The sequence below is a fragment of the Linepithema humile genome, chromosome 6, assembly GCF_040581485.1.
Source record: "Linepithema humile isolate Giens D197 chromosome 6, Lhum_UNIL_v1.0, whole genome shotgun sequence".
NCBI classification, from domain to species: Eukaryota; Metazoa; Arthropoda; class Insecta; order Hymenoptera; family Formicidae; genus Linepithema; species Linepithema humile.
In genome coordinates, this window is record NC_090133.1 from 21,309,137 (window position 1) to 21,332,346 (window position 23,210).

At 31.2% G+C, this 23,210-nt stretch overlaps 2 protein-coding genes across 2 annotated transcripts in view; one reads left to right on the top strand and one right to left on the bottom strand.

The window, feature by feature from the left end:
• Positions 1-23,210, top strand: part of cdi (center divider) — a 120,744-nt gene that overhangs the window by 27,985 nt on the left and 69,549 nt on the right. Inside the window, exon 4 of the mRNA XM_067356982.1 lies at positions 1,640-1,853. The gene's annotated coding sequence lies outside the window, so the exon portion shown is untranslated. The remainder of the gene's footprint in view (positions 1-1,639; positions 1,854-23,210) is intronic.
• The window catches only part of LOC105671792 (Crustacean cardioactive peptide receptor), a 63,646-nt gene that overhangs the window by 22,751 nt on the left and 17,685 nt on the right, over positions 1-23,210 (bottom strand). The window lies entirely within an intron of this gene.

Sequence of the window (23,210 nt, forward strand, 5' to 3'; positions counted from 1 at the left end):
TAAGAGAGTGCAATGAAATCTGTAATTAATAAAATATTCGATTATTTTTTCGTATATATTAATCTTATTGCTTACAAATTGAAACTTCAATATTATGACATCGATTCAATTTATGTTATTGATAATTAAGAAAAAAATGACGCAAAGTCCAGAATGGACTTTATATATCAACGTGATCCTCTGTTCGTATTTGGCTTTCCGGTTTCGAATGTAGAATGCAATTACTCAGGTCATTTCGCGCAAGCTCGATATCGTCCGATAAAGTTAATTCTGAGTTTGTCGAGAGAGATACGTGTGTAAAGTTTCGAGCCGTGGTTGCGATCCACGGGTTATACACACTCCGTCATTCCCTATAGACCGTGTTACTAGACTGAAGTGCAGAACGCTGTAAGTCCAAAAAGATATTTTAGTACAGTGAGAAAAGACTATCGTATTAAAAATATAAGTATTGCAGTTAAATCTGCGAATTTGATAAGTCCACGATTGAATCAAGTTTAGAAAAAGTGGAAAACTATAAAATTTATTCACAAGCTATAAAATTTATTTTTTTTGTGTATGATTGTAGATACAACTTGAAATTATGATTTAAAATGTTGAATTGTGTTAGATATAAAGCACACTTCTCTAAATGTTAACAAGATTAAAAGGGGAGAGATTTTTTTATTTGCTTATGCAATAGAATTTGTTCGCATATGATTAAGAACGCGCGAAAAGAATTTTCTACAAAAAGTACCGAAGCAAGTGAAAGATATTCTTGTCACTTGCATCGTTTTACATTCCCGTCCGCCCGCGATTTATCATCGCGAGTTATGCGTGAGCCTGTTTAAGTCGCACATTTGCATGCCCGTTGTGCACGGCGAAAGGCTCTGCCACCGATTGCCAGGCGATTGTTTATTGCTACGTGACCCGAGAGCGTGAATGGGATCGCGTGGCTTGCGAGACGGCGCTTGTCGGAAGCGTCGAGAAGCCCGCGTTTGGAACAAGAAGTGCGGAAGTTTGATGATCAATAGAAATTGATAGCCCACTCGCAAAGCGGAATTACGAATACGCCATAGAGAGCTCCACAAATTTCACCACGGTGATCAAAATTAACGTAATATCTTTGATTGTTTATTGCTTGGAAATAGAAGAATAGCTTTTTAGAAAAAGAATTTTAAAAAATATGTATTTAGATCATCAAATAAATAGTGTTAAAATGAAAGAAATTAAATAACCAATTGTATATTACATAAAAATATTTTGTTATTCTGTTCTATTCGCGAAATCTCTAATCTGAAATTTTTACATTTCGTAGAAAATTATATTGATAGAAATTTCACATGAATTTAAGTAATAGATATGATTTCGATGCTTATTGCATTGAAATCTATTTTAGAAGAATTCCTTATTTTTTGTCTCTAATTTACAAACTATTGACACTCTGAAATTTTCGTTGAGAAGATAACCATTGTTTTTCATTATTGAACTATGATTAAAACAAAATACAATAAAAGTAAGATACTTTGTATATAAGCAAAAATATTTGTAATATGCGAAAAATGCAATATATTATTTTAATAATTTTTATATCCCGAAAACATTGTTTCAACTTGAGCAATTTATCTTGTCTTTTCTGACAATATCGATATCTGATTTTAAGTGCTGTTCGAGGCTTTCTATCATCTCCGTTTCGGCTACACGTCAAGAAACGCTTCGGATCCAACCACAATGTATTTTCTGACATACAAATCAAATGGCGACATCATCTACGCGGATTTCTACGACTCATCATCGACGAGGAAAAATGGCGATAATAAGACAAAGTCACGACGACAACTTCTCATCTGAAGCAGTTTCCGTCATCGCTCCGTAAGGTGAGTTCTTTATAAAACACTTAACCGTATTACAACGTAATTTCACCGATCGTAAAAAAAACAGCCTTGATTTACGGTCTCGTTTCGCCGCGAATATGTGCGAACAGAGTGTTGGGCTGTTTTCGCACAGTATCGGTGAAAGAAGGCCGACGGCAAGCAGTGATGTTAACCCATTTAATCCACCATACACGGTCCGAGTCACTCCCCGTAAAAATCTGTTGCACATAATTGAGCGTTGGCGTAACTTCGCGTAACGACAGCCACATCGAGTGGCAAATCGTTATTAAACGTATCCGCTTTACGAAGCAATAGACTTTACGAAGCTGAAACATAAAATGAAATATTGGATTAATATAAAAATTACGGGCGGTTATTATTGCTCTCTTATTGTTGAGATCGCTAATTTTGTGTAAAACGTAATTGTGAAGTTTATCGCAGTTATTGCTAAAATCATTCAGTTTTTTAACTGCAAAAAATGCAATCTCTTCGGCTGAGCAAAAATCCGTTAATCTATGCAGTCGCGTAAAACACTGAGAGGGCGCATTTTGCTGCTTCGAGTTTTATAAACGGCTGCAATAACGAATGAAAATTGTTTTTAAAGAGGACTTACAATGTATACAATGATGAGTTTTTATGACCTATAGAGACGAGTGACGTCGTTTTTTTTCGCATACCCCACTGCACATGGCACATGCAATTCTCTTTTTTTCTTTCTTATGCAATGGCTGTTCACTCATAATTCAACACGTAATCCCTGACAACATCATAACTACATCTAAATGAGTAGAATATTTACCCGAAAAATATAAAAATCTTTCTTTTGTGTCTATCCGTCCTAAAAAATAAAACGATTAAAGAAGATTAGCGAGAAAAATTCAGCACAAATTAAATGTACAATGTTTTAATGTTAAATTTATACAGATAAGGCGGATATAACTAAACTCAATTTAATATAAATGTAAATTTTATTTTAATATAGTTAAATTTTTACAAGAATTTTTTATTACACTTACAGAATAGTGTTAGAAAGTAAAACAATTTTTCGAAGATAAAGCGATTTAAATTTAAATTTTCACTAATATCTTGGAAATGAGTTTTATCTGATTAATGCGCCATTGCTGAAATATTTTTCCGGGCAACCGTATTCATTTTTTAATATCCCAAATCTCGTTTTTACCGCAAGGAGAGCGGGTGCAATTTTAGATTTAGCCGCAGGCGCGGGAATGGCCAGTTACAGTATCGTTAAGTTGCGCCGGGCACAACAGAAATGCTGGTAACGAGCCGTAGTGGCGTCGTATAATCGTAACGAGCCGCGGTAAATCGTGGTCGAGCGGTGGCGATACCATGCTTAAGAAAAATCCCTGACCACCGCAGACGGTCGCGCGGAAGAGTAACGATTCACTCGTAATTCGTAATTCGTAACGACTGAGCGAAGAGCGTAAGCTTAACGACGTCGCTCCTCCCGTGGTAATAACGAAAGTGCACTCTTGGATGTACGCCAGTTTCCTGCATAAGTAGGCTGCTGATGCTTGAGTAAAGAATGTTGGTTTTACGATCCTTTAGTTGGTTAGACGATCCCAACGTAGCGTAACTTGGTATACAAATCTATAATTCGAGTAGAGAGCAGGTAATTGCGGATGAAACAACGCTAGAGGTGGTGAGAAATGGAGAAACTGAAATTCCTTTGTGTAAAATGAAATTCAATGAAATGAATAAAATTCATTACAACAATTGTCTGACTCACCTTTCTAAGAAGCGGAGAAAAGTAACTTTTAAATTGAGAAGATTGAATTAAAATCAATTTTCTCAAGATTTTAAAAGTAGAAAGGCAGGAGAATGAGTTACATTATTGTTGTAGCGGATTCTTTAGTTGGTGCATTAATTGAGAAAATTATATTAAATGAAGAAACAACAATGATTTGATCTCGATTGTAACTTCGTACAATTCGCTAGTGTTTTCGCAAATCGAATAATTCCGTATCGCAGATGTTTGCGCTGTGAATTACCGTTGCAGTGGTTCTGTTTACAATTTACAGCCAACGAGTCGTTTTTTCTTCTAACAGAAAATATGTGCACTGCAGCACTGTCGTTAGGTGAATTAATAGGATGCAGAGGCTGTTCTTCCGTAATGCTCGTGTGTTTTTTATACTGCGTGAATACCCTGCAGGTGAATGTGTTTCAGCATCATCGATAAATCATTAAAAATGCTAGTTAAATTCTCGTTAAAAGAGATCCTTAATTACTTAATAAATATAATCAACTTTCTCGAAAAATGAAATATAATTAATTGATGCATGAGATGCAGGTTCTTACGACTGATAAAATTGTTTAAATATGCTCAAATATTGATACAGAATGCAAGATACATACATTAAATTATAAATTTATTTTAAAGTAATTATTTCTAAAATATATTTAATTATAAATTTATTTTTATAAAAAAATTGACAACAAAGTAAAAAAGATTTACATTATTCTTATTTTATATTGTTATATACTTATCTAACATTTGCTCATTTTTACTATGTCAATATTCTCGCGGTTCATTTTTTACTTATGTTTATATACAATACATAAAACATAAAAATTCTAATAAATACCCTTTATGACATATGGAATATAGCGCTTGAAAATGCAAATCTTTTAGCAATATCAGATCTAAGTAGTCAGTGAAGTGGCATGTGTAAATTTCTTCTTTCCACGAGCTTCCGACATGCTTTATTCAGTTTTATTTTCTGTTTTTGATATCAGATTATTCTAGTATTAATCTTAAAAAATAAAAAAAAATATATATATATATATATATATATATATATATATATATAGCTGGAAAAGTTTTATTCGCAAAAAATACTCATAAAATCCGAAAATAACAAAATAGAACCGTTCATCGATTGCATCACTTTAATTTATGAATTCAGATGATTGCAGAATATTCTCACTTTAATTAACGATTTTCTCAACAAACTTTTCTCAACTTTTCTCATATTTGTGACATTATTTACAACATACAAAAGCAAATGTAAATTCCAGAAATAATTGGGAAATTTTAATTTTTCAGTATAATTAAAAGTTATTATCAATTTTATTTAATGACATCACAGTTAATCACAGTTACAATACTAAAATATTAACACTTAAATTTTTTATTTTTCTAAATATTATTTTTAAATTTTTTAAAAATATTTTATTTTGAAAACATTAAAATAGATAAATACTGAATTTTTGTATTATGTGCACTTTAATATAGACTACTTTTTTTCTGTATTTCACTTTAACGTTTTCTTGTTTATATTCATCAACTTCAAGTTGCGAGAAAACCATTAGCAAAGTAACGTAAAATTCGGAAGTATTAACCTTTAGGTGGAATAAATCCGATGCAAGCGGATATTTTACTTTATCTTCGTTTTTCTTGCCATTTTGCAAAAGTAAAAGAACTGTTGCAAGTAGTCGAAATTCTTTTTCTTCGTTAAATCCCCTTAAGCTTGATGTTTTCTCATTAAAGAGGAAATGTCAAACAATCTTTTTTTTAATGTAAACTTTTTTTAGGCAACTTTATATGATAATTTGATCTAACGCACTAAATCATATTAACTATCATATTGATTGTGTATATATATATATATATATATATATATATATATATATATATATATATATTATATTTCTCTTACTGCAATATTTATAATTTTCATATTCGTGATCGGAATGTAATTTTCTGAAAATGGTGCTGTACTGTACATGCTAACAGTGTTATAATATAATTATGTGAATATATCGCTATGTTAAAGTAGAAATCTAATATTAGTCTCGCCCAAAATGAACGTGATAACGCTCGAGATTATATAATTATGAATTGCGTTTGCCAACACGATTAAGTTGTTAAACTAAAATTATTAAACTATTTCTATAACTTATTTGATTCACAATTGCCCGCTCGTGGACAGATTTTCAAATTGAATCCAACATATGAGAGCAAATAAATTTTCGATATAAGGAGCTTTTGCAACGCGTATGCGTCCTATCTGAATCTTTTTCCCTCGTTTGCGGTACAATAAACCGGTAGCATCTCATGTCGAGAGGTTTAGGACTTCGTAACCATGATCGTCCTGCGTATATAGAATTTAGAATAAGTTACAGGGAAGGAAGAAAAAAAAAAAATTGTATCGGATTATAACTTTTTCAACTTACATTATTTATTTTTAAATTATTTAATGTAATAAAACCTACTTAATTAAATATTCAATTTTTTCTTTGGTTCTAGAAAAAAATATTTAAATCAAAGAAAGAAACATTTTTCGATTATTATATACTATGTTCATTGATAAAAGTTTTCATAATGTGATAAAAGAACATAAATCAAATTTGCATAGGAAGAATCAGATGTATATTTAACTCTAGAAAGTTGATGTAGCATATGCGTAAGATTGACGTAAGATTGACGTAAGATTGATGTAAGATGCTTTTATATGTACTTATCTTGTCACTCTCTCTCTCTCTCTTTCTCTCTCTCTACTACTCTTTCTTCACATCTCAGCACATTTAAACAAGTAAAAACAAACAAGAAAGGAGCAAGTAAAATAAGATTTCATATTATCATTATAATTTATTGAACTTTGCTAAAAAAAAGTAATATACAATGCTGCCATTAATAATATAGTATTAATAGGTAATGCTAATATTCAATATTTTTGATAATATTTTGCAATCAAATAACTGAAGAAAATAATTTCTCGAAAAATGTAGAAAATTTATCGAGAAAGAGAAAATTTGTAACTTTTTCAAGTACTTCTTTCTTGGACTTAGAGAATTATCATAGTTTGTGAGATGGTTCATATAGAAAACTTCGCCTGAGAGCAAATCCTTAGACACAGTCGAGAACACCCCAGTACGTTTCCGACAAAAACGGAAAAAGTGACATAATCGTGAAATATGCGCGCATTCAGAACACTGATACCACGCTCATTTGTATTCTTCACGGACGAGATCTTCGCGGTACCCTCGGGTTTACGAGATGTCAGATCCGAGCCAGACTTGTGGATTTAATTCAATTCGCGAGATAGAAACCAGAGGAGGATGGAGCTGCGAACTATCGAGTTATTACACATTCCGAAATTTCTGCGTCTGATACTCAATCTATTCGTGCAAAAACATTATTTTTCTATCTTTCTCTATTGTTCATTTTCTTTTCACTGTGAAAACAAAACCTTGATTATTTCGAAAACTTTTCTGGCTCACGAAGTGTTTTATTAAAAAATAACGAGTAACGGTATATGTATTTAAACTAAAGCGTTTTCGCTGTAATTGCAAAAGTTTCGATAGGAAGTAATTAACAATTTCAAACTGATAGGAATATTATATAGAAATGATAAGGGTATAAAAGACGAGAAATAAAATACATATAATAAAAAAATAATAAATAAGATAAAAAAACACACACGCGCGCGCGTATTAATTATTATAAAATTTTTTAAATTTTCCTTAATAAAAATCACATTTTAATCTCAAATTAGAGCTAGAAGTTTTAAAGGCGGAAATAGCTGAAAATAAAGAATTTATTTTTCATCATATTTTAATTTTAATTGTAAATATTGATATACTGATAGTAACATAACTGAGTTTATATTATCCAGTTTTTACAGCATTATGACAAACAAATAATAAAATAATATTGTACAAAAGATTCTTGAAATTATACGCTTTAAATTTACTATTACTTTGCAAACTAATTATTTTTCAGATATTTATAATATTATTTTTTAAATGTTTATTCTTAAATTGAAATAATATCTAACGTTCACATTATATGTATAGATAGCATTCTCATTCAATGTAGCAAGATTTTAAATATTTTTAAACGCATTGTCTCGTATTTTATAAGAATTAGTTAGGTTAATTATATTAAGAGTTATCTTTCACAATATAATTTTGCGAGGCGATTCGGCTAGGTATTTTACGAAGAGCAGGTGGAAGTCAAGATGAAGAATCGGAGAGCGTAAAAGGGTCGACGACTGAATTTTCATCTCAATCTTAACGGCGATGAGGTAGTGACACCCTCGTTTCATCAGGTTCTTCGTGATGACGAGCGTGCTGCTGAACGGGCTGTTCTGTCGCTCTAAGGTCGACGACACGTAGTCTCGAAATGGCAACGTAATAACAGGCTCTTTATCCATGTAAATTTTTGCACCCTCCCGATGGTACATTCCGCATCTTTATTCTACATTGCATCGCACTCGCGTTATTTAGCGACTATATTCGGAGTACGCCTTTCTTTTGCCGCATTGTTTTATTTACTTTTCTTTTTTTGGTTGTTTATAATAGCATTATAATTTCACAGCACTGGCGTTATTTTGCTGGCTTGTTGCGACTTTATACATCTTATTCCATCTTGATTACTTTGCCGGTGCGCTCAAAACAAGCATTACATTAGCCAAACGAGCTAGGGCAAAATTGATATTGTATCCACCTGCGGTTACTTTTTCAATTAATCTTCGTTGTCGCCGCACGATTTTACAGTTTTTGAACTTGTTTAACATAGTGTCCAATTTAACACTGGCGATTTAGCTTGTAGTTTCATTCGTAGGTGGATAGGTAGATAACTTTTAGCAGAGTTTCGCAGTCCACAAAAGAGAATTTTCACTATTCATTAATCAAGTCGAAAAGGTAATCTGCATTTTCTCTGTTTCTATGTTTATTCGATACGCTTGGTGCATTTGTAAAAAAGAATCACAGAATGTATTGAATCAGTATAGGGACGAATATGTGGAATACAACGAAGTAATTCAGCGAAATAAGATATTATTTTATTCCTCGAAATTTGCACGTGCAAATTGTTATTTTGTTGAAATGACGCAATCTAATCTTTATAAGATACTGCTTGATTTTAGAATATCCTGTTTTTATTTCTATAATAAAATATTTTATAAAAATAACAAAATATTTATATATCTTTCTAATATTTTTTATGTGAAAAATGATAAGTAGTTATTTCTTGATTTCAGTCAATTTTAAATTGATAAAGAATCAATAAGTATATGCTGTAATTCAAAAGAATCTATTCAAGAATAAGGGAAATTATTAGAAACATTAATATGAATTATAATTAAATTAGTTTAAGCCAGTATAGCGCTTTTAATGCAAAATTGCATATTGCAACAAAAAAAGACTAGCACATCTATATCAAGCATGTTTTTATGTTTTGTAAATTATTATTTCACGTTATTACGATACTGTGTACTGATAAAAAAGTTTTTCATGCATACGTAATGCGTGTGTCTCGTGAGAGGCACGATGTGTAACCGTAGGCGGCGGTTTTGTAATGGGATGCACGGACTGTCTTTTTTTTTTCAGAATACATATTAATATGCATGTACAAATTCTAATGCAAATCTCCTTTCTAGAAATGATACTTTCGATACGTGGTAATCATTATTTACATTTATCACAGATTAATTCCGCAAAAAGTGTATTTTAACAGTTACCAGATATTTTGGAGCTCTTTCTTTTGTACAAAAATTCACAATCGATTTTAAATCAAACTTACTTTAAATTAAACTTGCTTAATTTAAAATTGATCAATCTAAAGTCGATTAAGAAGTTGTGAAAAGAACGACATTTAATCAAACTTTTACTAAAAAATAGCTGGTCGAAAACATGCCTGCAAAGTTTGTTCAAATATTTTACGTAATAGTTTGCTATATGTGTGTATATACACACAGTTATATATATATATACAGTTTATTTTAATATGTAGAAGTTTATTTACTGTAACATTTGTTAGTGCTGTATTTTTATTATAATATTTGAAAAATATGTAGGAATATTTTAAAGAAAAATTGAAAGATTTTTTACCATAAAAATCACTTTACATTAAAATTATCTGAATGTACAAATCTTTACATTTTGCGTTAAAAGAAAAATGTAATACGTTTGGTTAAATTTGACTAAATTTAAGTTTTAAATAACTTCAGCTTTTAATTGAGATTTATTCATCTTATTTTCGGTAAATATTTTTTTACACGGACGTATTATGCACAATTAACACGAATAAATTTCACTCAGATTAGCCAATTGTATATATATTTTTGAATAAAATTCACGGTTTATAATACAATTTTAATTTTTTCATAATAATAATGGCTTCAATTTTCTACGTCCGCATTAGCTTGTAAAATGAAGTGGACGACGCGCGCGCTGCTTTCCGACAGAACTGCTTTCCGACAGAGCTGCTTTATACATTGCGCTTTTTATTTCCGCGTTATGGCATACATACCGTAGTTTTTGCGTATTTCATTTTGCTCGCCACGAATGAAGGATGGAAAATAATATAAATACTTGTGCAAAAACATTTGGTTGGAAGAGTCAAACTTCTAATTACATTATATGAGTTAAACAGTTGTTATCGATAGTGCTGTATTTTTATTATAATATTTGAAAAATATGTAGGAATATTTTAAAGAAAACTTGAAAGGTTTTTAATCACAAAAATCACTCTACAGTAAAATCATCTGAATTTACAAATTTATATTTTACGTTAAAAGAAAAATGTGATATGTTTGATTAGATTTGACTAAATTCAAGTTTTTAATAACTTCAGCTTTTAATTATTTTAGTAATTAAAGTACTGCAAATTTATGTCTAATAAAATAATATAATTTAATAACATAATTTGATATATATAATATCTATCTCACAAATAAAATAATTTCACGAATAGAATAATATATCAGAATAATTCCTCTAAAATCAGAAACCTAGCGAGATTATTTTTAATTCTTTATATTTCAAAGGCTCGTAACTACGTAGGTGAAAGCTGGACTGTGATAGTAGTTGTCTGTTCAGAGCGATTAACAAAAGATACCGGTATTATTGGATTCATTTACTCAACCTTAAACTTTCGCGAGAGAAATCGTACGCTCGACTTTAATGAACAAACGGATTCCCTGTTTACATCGTTCTGAAAGGACAATTCCTGCCACTGTTAATGGTCAAGTAATAGCATTTCAGTTGAGGCATTTATAAAGTAGCTTATCGCAAACTTTTATTTTGCTCGTCATGTGTGTGTGTCAAACAACAAATTTTAATGAGATTACTTGAAAGTATATAATCAAATCCGATTGAGTTTATTTTGCATTTATTTAACATAAAACAGAACAAAGTAAATCAGATAAACATGTCTAAAAAAAATAAGTTACAACTGTTTTATAAATTATTAATTACTATATTACTTTACACAATTTTATGTAAAATAGTTAATATTAGTATCAACTATAAATGCAGTATTAAATAAAATTAAGAAAGACTCTGATAATTTAACAATCAAAATTAAGGATAAAGAGATATAATTAAAATATGGAATAATTGAAATAATGAAGAAATCGAAAATATTCAGCTCTTTTTGGAGCACTTCACATGTTGCTCGTCGATATGTTACTTCCGGTCTATTCATGCAATATTTCTAACTCGATGAACAGAGGAAATAGCTTTGTCATTGGATGTACCGTGCAACTATAGTTTGTAGGACGCGAATGGAACATGTTGCGATTCAACGAAGAGACAGAAATCGAGCGAAGCGTTCGACAATTACACCGCGTCGCGCCATTAATTTCTCCAATGAAAAGAGCTTTGAGGATGCAAGCACAAGGTGCAATACCTGCGACAACTACTCTTCTCGTGAGAGTTCAATTGTGATCTCTGAATTTTGTCCGTCATGTATGTAGAATTCATCGAAACGTCCACAAATTTGATATATATATATATATGATAACGAATATCGCTGCAGATGACACTTGACCTATGAAACCCTTTTGTTTGCAACATTCAATTATGATATTAAATTTCAATATTAAAATTCAGGACAAAATTCGAATTTGCACTATTGATTTTTCGAGAATTACATGATAAAAATTCACTTGGATAATATAATACTATTTGCCTTTTAAATTATGTAATAAAATTTTATTTATATCATAACATGTATTCAAAGTATGATAAATCGAAATTTTGATGTTAATTATGAATTACTTTGATTTCAACGTTGGGTTATTTTAACGAGATATTACAGTCGGTCTCTTGCTTTGTGACGAGCAAGAAAATAGTAATGTTATTTTGAATGGTGGAATAAATTTACGTGAGCGCAGCATTAAACATATACGACATTAATTAGTATATTAATCAATATATTATCAACCATATCTCATAATACGATTTAATATATTATTCTCTTGTTATAACCTTATTAATCGCTTTAAAAGAGATTGATATTAACTGCGTATATGCATAGCAGCAATGTATTTCTATAAATAACGTATTCACAGATCGTACTATAAAAGTCATAATACATGTAATTTGTCAATGTATTTATTTGTTCGGTATTTTTTATTGCCATTGACTCGATACTTAAAATATGTTTTGTCCTGGGGATCTTTATTTCTACGGTTTCCAAGTTAGAAGAAACCTGCGAGGAATCTCATTTGGGTACGGTAGGCGAGACGATCGTAAAAGTTTAAGGGTCCTTTTTGCACCCGTGAATTGCTTCTCTTTCTTCGTAATAAACGAAGTGGCGAGACAATTCGACATCTCGACCACTTGTCGGCTATTTTACGGCATATACGAATTTTTCAGCAAGAACATTGCATTGGTTTAGTCTTTTACTATCAAGTAAAAATTTATAATAAAGAAATATTTTGAATCGTATTTTTATTTAGTTCAATTTTTCTAAAAATATTTAATATATGTTATGAGAGAAAAGCAATTTGTAAAATATTAAAGATTTTAATATTCTTTGCATCACATACTCATTATATAAAAGTTACAATAGTACGGTTTGATAATTCAACATACGATTAATCGATAGCAAATGTGTTTAAGCAGATGTTATGAAATATGACATTATTGACGCGAAAAGAAAAAGAGAGAATTTAGAATTGCACTTAAAAGTATTATAATTTTTTATCTTTTATAGAAATTACATCTAAAATAGGAGAGTGTAGAATTTATAATTTTTGTGCATTGCTTATTAATATTAAGGCTCTAACAATTTTCAACGCTTTGAAAATTTTACACTGAATATATATATATATATATATGTAGCAACATCCTAATTTTGACGTAAGCGGCAAATATTTTGATATGCAAAAAGTCGACCGAGATTACGTTATTATCGCGACAATTATTGCGCTGATAACAAAGTAATGATTACGTTATCAATTGGCAGCGAAACATCTCTATAAAAATGACTGTATAAGAAAAGTTATTTTAATCCGTGCCATAAGAAATGTAAAATGTATTTAAACGATGCTGGTTTCTCTAACCAGTTTTATATTTCTAGGTATTTTATGACCTTTGTCTGCTTTTATAAGTGCTAATATTTTCATAATACATATTTTTATATACTGATCTTGTAATACCGTATATGTACATATATACGATACATTCAGTTACCTAAGGGCACGCACGTGTATGGAATCGGGTATGCCGTGTGAAACGGAAGACGTTCTCCAGCGTCCAATTATAGGGGCAGTTACAGTATAAGAGGTACGACCGGTAATTATGCATTGCGGCATTGCGCAAAACCGGGGCTGAGCTGAGAAAAGCGGCGGCGCTTTATGAAAATCGAAACGTGCCGAAAATTATTACTAAAGTCGCAGTCTTGTGCAATTTTATGCGCTATTTTTATCTTTCCGACACGTCTTTTTTGAAGAGGACCGTTGATTTTTTTATGCATCTGGAATTTTAGACTGTAAGGCAAGTGAATGATTTTTATATAAAAGAAACATGTTCTACACATACACACACAATTTTCTATTTTAATTCCTTTGATGATTCTGTTATAAGAGGACTGATGAAATTGCTATCGTAAAACCGAATTATTTCATTCTAGAAATAGATGCTACGTTAGATAACAAGAGAGAAGAAACTAATTTTAAAAATCACAATATTTCTTAACAATCATTTTTGTTTATGATTAAACAGTATTTTAACAGTATACGTATTCTGAGATTATCTACATTTTTCTGAACAATTTTTGATATTTTAATATGTCGATTTTTCGATCTTCTTTAAGATATACGGAGAAAATTTTATATTAAGATATCAAAAATTGTTCAGAAAAATGTAGATAATCTCAGAATACGCATACTGTTAAAATACTGTTTAATCATAAACAAAAATAATTGTTAAGAAATATTGTGATTTTAAAATTAGTTTCTTCTCTGTTGTTATCTAACGTAGCATCTATTTCTAGAATGAAATAATTCGGTTTTACGATAGCAATTTCATCAGTCTTTTTATAACAGAATCATCAAAGGAATTAGAATAGAAAATTGTGTGTGTATGTGTGTACGTGCGTGCGTGTAGGACATGTTTCTTTTATATAAAAATCATTCACTTGCCTTACAGTCTAAGATTCCAAATGCATAATCTGAGATCATCTACATCTTTCTGAACAAGTTTTGGTATTTTAATATGTCGATTTTTCGATCTTCCTTAAGATACATGGAGAAAATTTTATATTAAAAATTACTATGTACAGCAGTAACTGCGGACCATGAAATTGCGGACCGAAAATTTTTACTATATTTCACGTATGAAAAATATAGTAAAAATTTTTATAATTTCTTCATGGTCCGCGGCTACTGCTGTACATAGTAATTTTTGATATAAAATTTTCTCCATGTATGAATTTATTACAAATTAGTAATAAAATATATCTGCAGACTTGGCGATATTAATTCAAAAATGTTTTGTAAGAAAAAGATTAAAGAGAGATATATTTTTATATTTTTAAATGGTTTATTTAAATCTTTAAAAATTGTAATTGTGATTACAAATGAGCTTAATCTAGCGTTAATAAACCCAAGAAAAGATAAGGTAAATTATATCCGAAGAAATTATCGAATCGTTTAATAATCACCTAATTACCCTCCATTTCCAATTAAAGACAAAGAAAATGGATGATACGGGTAGAAAAATTGGAAGTGTCGTGGCAATTTTTGTGGTTCGATCGTAATGAATCACAAAGAGAGTAGATTGCAACGCGTTCTGAAGAATGATACGCTTTGTCTGCCATAGACGTTCGATCCTTGGCAGCCTTTTCGCGTCGTAAGCGGGGGATGATAAAATACTATACGGTAGTAAAATAGGGCGCAATAAAGCGAACTGCGGAAGTCCCTATAAAGACAGAACGAAATTAAATGTTCGCCTTAAAGGTGGTTTAATCTAATATACGTAAAGAGGATGCCCGGAACAGTGGCGTAACCATGAAACCTTTTAACTATCACAATCCAGGACACTTTTTGCGAGAGAAAAAGAGCTTCCTTAAAACAAATGTACAATTTCTTTATTTAACAGATTCTTGAAATATATAAATAACTTCTAAAATTTATATAAATGTTAAACAAAATTAAACAGTAAAAAGTTGTCGAACTATACATTATATAAAATAGCGCAGTCGCATTAAAAATATGTTTTAATATTTTACGCACTTTTATCTAGAGAAAATGATTTTTATCGTATATTATTTTCGGAAATAAAATACGTTGGTATTCTTTGTGCGGCTTTGATATTTGTTTTAAAAGAATGCGACTGTGAAAGCATCCTTCTATATGTATATTATAATGTTAATTAAATTTATACCCATCAAATTCCAATCTTTGGAATATTTTATAATTTTATCAGGTTTATGCAGAGAGAGAGAGAGAGAGAGAGAGAGAGAGAGAGAGAGAGAGAGAGAGAGAGAGACAGAGAGAGAGAGAGAGAGAGGAAAAAAGAAACTTCTATCTTCTAACAAAGCACTAAAAGTGCTCCTAGAATTAAGGATCAAATTTTACGTTTTAGTTTAGTGAAAGCTTCACAGAAGTTTTCTGCTTTTGTTTTACGAAACTCCAACAAACTTGTTTATCCGCAGATTGATATCTCGCGATATGCAAATGCCAAAGATCTCGATAGCAGCGTACCGTGACATTAAGTCGTATATGTATAACACGATCTTGAAAGATGATATCGTGAAGAATGTCATGGCCGATGATGCTATCGATATGACAGGTTATTGAAGAATCTCTTTAGTCGATTTCTGTTTATTGAAAATTGCATGAGAGAAATATCACTGCTTTCAACCTTTTAATTTTTTAAATTATAATTATCTAATTAGATCTTTAAATAAAATTTTTATTATGTGCTATTATACTACATTAATTTTAATATAAATTGTAAACCAAAGCTCGATTTGTTAATTAGTTTTTTATTTAATTTCAACTTGAACTTTTGTTGCTTAGTAACATTATAAATATTAAAATTTTTAATTCTATTTATAAATGATTACTATATTCCGCGATAAGTTAATGGAAAATTATTTGATTTCAGTCAGATATAACTGAACAACTACAAATATCTATATTATTGTCGGAGTCAAAACAATGGAAAAATTTATTAATTTTATAATTAATTGCGCTTTTATTTTATTCTCCTGTTCAATTCTGCGCGGGATATCGGTCAGCTTACGTAAAATCTACATACGAGAAACTAATCCCAGCAAGCGCCAATATATCTTTTTTTCTCTCCTCTCAAAGGAGGAAGAATGAAGGGGAAAAAGTCTTCGGCTCTCGAGAGTAAACGTCGATGCCCCCAGGGGGAATACCACGGCTTAGGGGCGGGTTAACATGTAAATTACGTTATCGCCGCGTCAACGACGACGCTGGGGTCGTTCGCACGAACTACTTGGAAAGCGTACACGCTTATTAAAGGCCGGTAATAAAGTTGGTGCGATGGCCGCCAATTAAGGGCGGGATGTCTGCTACCAGCGTTGGAACACAGAAAATCGCGTTTTATCGTTGATCTTGCACGGCCTCCGATAAATCCCAAAGTGATTTTCCGCGTTTCCAAATTATACCCTTGCGAGTGTGGCGCGAAAGCCGAGACGATGTGATGGCGATCGAAGGGAAACTGGGATCGGAGAAAAACGGGAACAATCGGGATATTCCGTTACACTATAATAGCTTACTGAGCCGCGAGATAGAAACGCTTTTAACCTTATAACGGGCAATAAGGATTCAGGTTTCAATAAACTTGGCTTCCAATAACATTATTTCTCCGAAAATTGCTTCGAATTGCTAAAATTTTAACACATATAAATTATAAAAATATACATATTATCCTCATATACTTGATATTTTTCAGTATAATTTCAAACATAATTTTGTGTGAAAGTAAATTTTGAAAAATATAATAATTGCATAACACATAAATGTGTGCGCGGGAAATTGTAAATTCACGCGAATAAATGAGGAAAATAAATTTTACAGTGGTTCTAAAGAAATACACATGTAGAAACTAGCTTGAATAAAGGATTCTTAGACAGGTGGGTTGATAAGCTTGGAACGTGCTACATAGTAATAAGATGATAATGAGACTGTGAGGAGAATATCTAGCGCATTTTCATTCCAGAAGGCAAATTATCGCATAATCATATTGAAATCTCGCGAGGTTCACGGCGAACACATCTCCGTGTTCCAAATGCAGCACACGCGCAGCGCGAGAAACGTCTTTTTACCTTATAAAGAAGTTTCACGGCTTCGTTCCGTGTATAAGAGCTTCCTGCAAATGTGGCACGGAGTGGTCCGCCACGTGCAACTTTATGAAGTCGTAGCTGTGCTAAAGATGAAGGATGGAAATGCGAACTCGGTTACAATTTCGTACAAACGCGCAATTTCGTTACAAACACGGCCGCCAAAGAGAAAACTTTACAAATTTACTTAAATTTAATGCTAAGAATTTAAATAGCATTACGGTATGTTTTCCGCGTGAATTATTTTAAAAGAAGCGACATTCTGTCTTTGTGTTCTCGTCGAGTCCTCGATATTATGCAACATGTATCTCATGTATCCATTCAATTCGTTATTCGCGTAGGAAATAATGGATTTCCGCACGTGGACAACTTATTTATAACATGCATGTAAGATTATAAAAATTAATTCCCTTTTAAAACCAACATGCCAGCTTTGGAGCGCATTCAAATAGTTGCATTCAATAGCTGTATATCATATTCCGGATTACACGGGACTGTACGTACATCGATTAAAATCGCATTCTACAAATGTTTCAAAAATATTAGTCTCAAGAGTAATACTCCAGGCATGTAATTACTTATTTAGTATTTGAAAAAAAAATACGAATGGAAGAGAGATTGCGTAATATCAAACTATTTTATTAATTATTTAATTGACTACTTTACTAACTATTCTTAAATATTGGTATTAACATTCTTAAAATTAAATGTTAGAAATTTTCTAATATTTAAATTATATATTAGAATAATAATATAAGTGTAAACTTTTGTTATGAACAATTATATAATTTATCTAAATGTAAATTTATACGATTGGAAAACATCATAAAACTTTGTTCGCCACATAGTATATCAATCAATAAGTTTGTTTCACATTTTAAAAGTTTACTCTGACATTAAATATAAACGTTTTAACTTTATGATATTAAATAGTGCATCGCGCGATTAATCTGAAATCGATAGCAATTCAATATCGGGTTTAAATCGCACCCCGTATTACCTGATGACAAACGACCGCATAAAAAGAAACTGCTCTCTGGGACTGAAATGAGACATCACGTTAAAATGGTGTCGCCTGGTTATGATCGCCTTGCCTGCGCGTCGAAAAAGATATTAAGGGGAGGCTTTCTCGAACCGACCGATCTTTGACCTCCTATTCCGCCAGACCGTGCGTTTTTCGGCCACTCGAAGGGCGAGCAGTGAGTAAAGGGAAAAAGAAGCGAGCATGACGCAATATAAGGAGCCAGAGAATTTTGTGGCAAAAAACGTGGCGTTGTGAATACGCGTATAAAATATGATTTTCTCCTTCCCCTTTCCCCGCCTCTTCTGCGTGACATTCTTTTTTACTTACTATAGATACTGCGCCTCTCAATGGCGTATATCGCGTATCATCGATAGTTGATTGGATGACACGAAATCACTTTTAGGATCCGAAAGTCGAGATAAAGACTGCCGATAGATTGTGTCTATCAGTAGTAAACGATAAGCTCAAAGTAAAATTGAAATATATCTACAATCTATAATTTGCAAGATATGTTTTAGACACATGCGAATTGCGTGTTTAAAACAAATTTTGCCTTTGCAAATAATTTTATTTATAAATCTTCCAAGCGGAGTATAAGTAAAGTTAGGTAGCGCGACTTTAGATTTACATAAGCTTGTATAAGCTGTATAAACTTGTGATTATGATGTAGACCCAACTGATTTTAGAGAAAAATAAAAAAGTTTTAAGAAAGTTTTATAATTGAAAATTTGTAAAAAAAATTATGAATATTTTATTTTTCTAAAAAATTATGAATTTGCCGTAGTAAAGAGAATAGCAAATATCGCTAATGTCGATCGAACATCATCGCAATATCAATCCGACGAGTGTCATGAAGAATTACACCGGTGCTCGACATACCGAAAAAAAGAATCTAGCGCGGTGCAAATCGATACTCGTGCGATTCCACGGGGAGCAATAAATTGCTACTAGCAGAATTCCTTGCGGTCTATCGCCCGCCGATATATGGCGCTACTGACTGTCCTTCGAGAAAAAGTCAGGGGAATTTTATTAAACGGTGACTGGGAGAAATCAAAAAAGGTGTTCATGCGCCATAAATTTTCATTATTTCTTGTTGCATCTTCTCGTGATTTCTTATTGCAGAAGTACGGCATGATTTTATTCCTAATTTTGTATGACAAAGTCCTTAATATTTTTTCATGCTGTCAGCATTTTTATATAATCAATTTTGTTTTTAGAAAAAAGTTTTCTGAATAATAATTTATAAATATACATATTTAATAAATGTTAAATATGTAAATTTATCTTCTAGATTTATGTGTAAAAATTATTTTGTCTTATTTGCGATAACGTTTGCCATTTACGTGAATAAATTCGGAGATTTTTCTCACTGTACTGATAAAAAAAATTGCGTCAATCAAGTGGTTAACAGACTGTTAAAATTCTATTTTCTTTTGCCTTTAAATATCAAGTTCTGCTAAAATGGTGTAGAATTCTATTCGTTTGATGTCTGGTTACACAAAGTTAATACAACGAAGGAACGCGCGGTTACTTGTTACAAGCTAGTTACAAATAATAACAATCAGCATTTTAAATTAACATGTTAATTCAGCAAAAGATCTTGCAGGAGTAAAAAAAATATACGACATAAAATAATTGAAAATTTCTTTATTAAAGTTTTGACGTCGATATCACGTTTCGTGCAATTCTCGTGGCTCAGCGACCTCATGATATCCTCAACACAGAGTATTTCGAAAGGTTTACTTCAAAAGCTTCTATTCTTTTATCGAATTTCAAGTCACTTTCATGACAAATGTACAATCCTTTTTGCTAGCTTTTGTATTTTTATTAACTAGCCATCTGCTGCTGGAGTTATCGCATATTTGCGGCAAAACTTCGTATATTTGAATTATACTTCAAGAATACAGTATTGCGTCTTTAGAGAAAACATTCGTTCACGCGTGAGTTCGTTTTTACCGCTTCTCCATTTTGCTATCGGACCGGATTTCATAGAATATTATTCGTTTGTTTGTTTGCGCAACTGAGTTTGCTTCCTTTCGAGGATGATGTTTATCTTGCATACGTGTGCAATGCATGCGCGTCACGTGTAAGGTTTTCAATTTTTAGCGGAAGCTTGTCGCGCTTTGTTAATATAAATATGTCTACGTCGAGCAGGTTTTATTAATAGGTATTACAATCCGCGCGTTTAGAGAAACGCTCCTTTGTTGAATACATCCCTCGGGATTGCTGTCGGAAATCGTTTTCCCCCAGAAACATCACTATCACATTGAGCATATCTTACGAAACGCGCCAAATCGACACGACGGAAAATTGAATTTTCATCCTCTGTTTCGTTTGATCATATACTTCACTTCTCGTGCTTCTCCCCTCTTTCTCTCTCTCTCTCTCTCTCTCTCTCTCTCTCTCTCTCTCTCTCGTATATAGTTTTGAAACTTTGAATATCAGGTTCTAGTTTAGTATTTCGCATTTCGTCTATCTGCATACACACATAATCACTCAACGTTATATGATACTAGTTCTTTTTTTCTTCTCTTGTAATTAAAAAATTTTGAATTTTAAATTGTAGAATTTTTAATTAAAAAGTTTGAATTTTACATTTTGGTTGCTCATTTTATGCATACCAGTGTTGAAGAAGAAGGAAAATTAAGAGCAGTGTGCAAATGTGTTTTACTTTTATATATCTCGTGATTTTTGCATTAGTTTAGCTTAAAGGATTAATTATAAATTATCGATAAAATATCTATTCGAAATTTTTTTGCAGACATACAAAAATTAATTTTGTAACTATTAATTTATAATTGTTCTGTTAAAAAAATACATTAAAATTTTTTATATACACATTTAAGAAGGTCTAATATATTTCAAAATATTAATAAAAATTTTCCATCTCTTCTACTAACTACACATAGATATCTTTATTTTTTTTTCACAAATACAATGGTAATTCATCATGGGAATGCGTAAACGCGAGATTAAGTATCTCATTAATCGCATATGATTTCTCTATAAATTTTTTATTTCTATGCTCGTTTTTTTGGTGATCTTTTACTGTTTACTTTTCTACAAACATGAGAGTGGGCATTTGCACGGAGCTGCGTGCATGAGTGATAGCAAAAAATGTAACTTCTTTTCTCCGCAACATATATAAACATAACTACAATCTTTAATTTTATTTTCCCACACCGTATACACGGAGAAAATTTTATATAAAAAATTACTATGTACGACAGTAGCCGCGGACCATGAAGGAATTATAAAAATTTCTGCTATGTTTTTTAATTGTGAAACATAGTAAAAATTTTCGGTCCACGATTTCATGGTCCGCTGCTATTACCGTACATAGTAATTTTTGACATAAAATTTTCTTTGTACATGAATCTGTGGCTTCTCAGATTATGGTCACGATTTTTAGCTTTTTGATATATGATGATTTATCTTTTCCATATTTTTATGCGTGTCACAACGATGATTTATTTTGCTGCTGTTTAAAAGCTTCAATACATTATGAACGGATCGGAATATATTAGTGTCTAGGATATACTTTGGTTATTTTTTCAGAAAAGTAATACATATATTCTCATAAATATTTTACAGCATTGATACATAGATATGTGTGTAGATTTAACAGAATAGTTACAAATTAACAATTAAAAAATGATTTTTGCCAGTTTTCCAAAAAATTTTGAGTGAATTAATTTATATTTAATTCTTTGAATTATAATAACGTAAAAATTACGATGTATAATTTAAAACTAAAATATACATTTACAATATTCTCTTATTTATCATTATAGTATGCATAAAATATTCAAGAAGATAATTTTATTTCATTAGTATTAAAAAAAGAAATTTGCTCGTACTCTTATTTTACTGCTGACAAGCAGTAAAGCAATAAGACACAAAGCAATATTTGTTATATTACTTTTTTTATAAGCTATTCTGATTGTTGCAAAGTGCCCACATTTATTAAGTTCATATTTATGTTAATATTTACTTAAGTGTATCTACCAGGAGAAATTCTGAGTTATCATAGTAAAAGCTATAATTTACTTAGCTAGTGATGCGTGCTAAGTAGACTGAGATGTTTGTTTGGGCATACATAACTTCTTGAAGAATATAATTCTTACCTCGTATCTCCGGATTATCCGCCTCTTTATTTCACGTCCTCCGCCGGCGGATTTATAGTGGATTTTCGCTCGACGTCGACGAAAAATATGACGGCGCTTTTGGTTAAGGGGTGCACTTGCGGGAAGTATCATACATCATAGATTACAAAATCGCCGCGCACTTAAACGTCGGTGGTTAAAAGTTCGTGAAATCACTCGATTTTTCGATCTTTCCAATACGAACCACTTTTATTTTCTTCCCTATTGTGGCGAAACATGTGCGACAAATATTTACAAATAATTTTTATGTGTGCGATATACTTATATTGAATACACAATACGTGTGCCATTATAATATTCTTATGCATACATTGATATAAGTTTAACATGCGCTGAATTATGTGCGAATTAAAAAACGGTTTTATAACAGATTTTATTTTTAAATACAGTTATTTAAAAAACCAATATAGCATTAATAAGTAAAAGTATTTAATATCGAAATATATTTACATATTTAATATTTAAATACATAAAAAGCGTTAAATTGTTTGAAAAAAGGTAAAAAATGGTGAATTATATTATACAGTTAATTTAGTTTCCTATGATTATCTTGTTGCGATATCTCGTACGAAAAACTTCTCAAGTCGCGTGGGTTTGCAAACTTT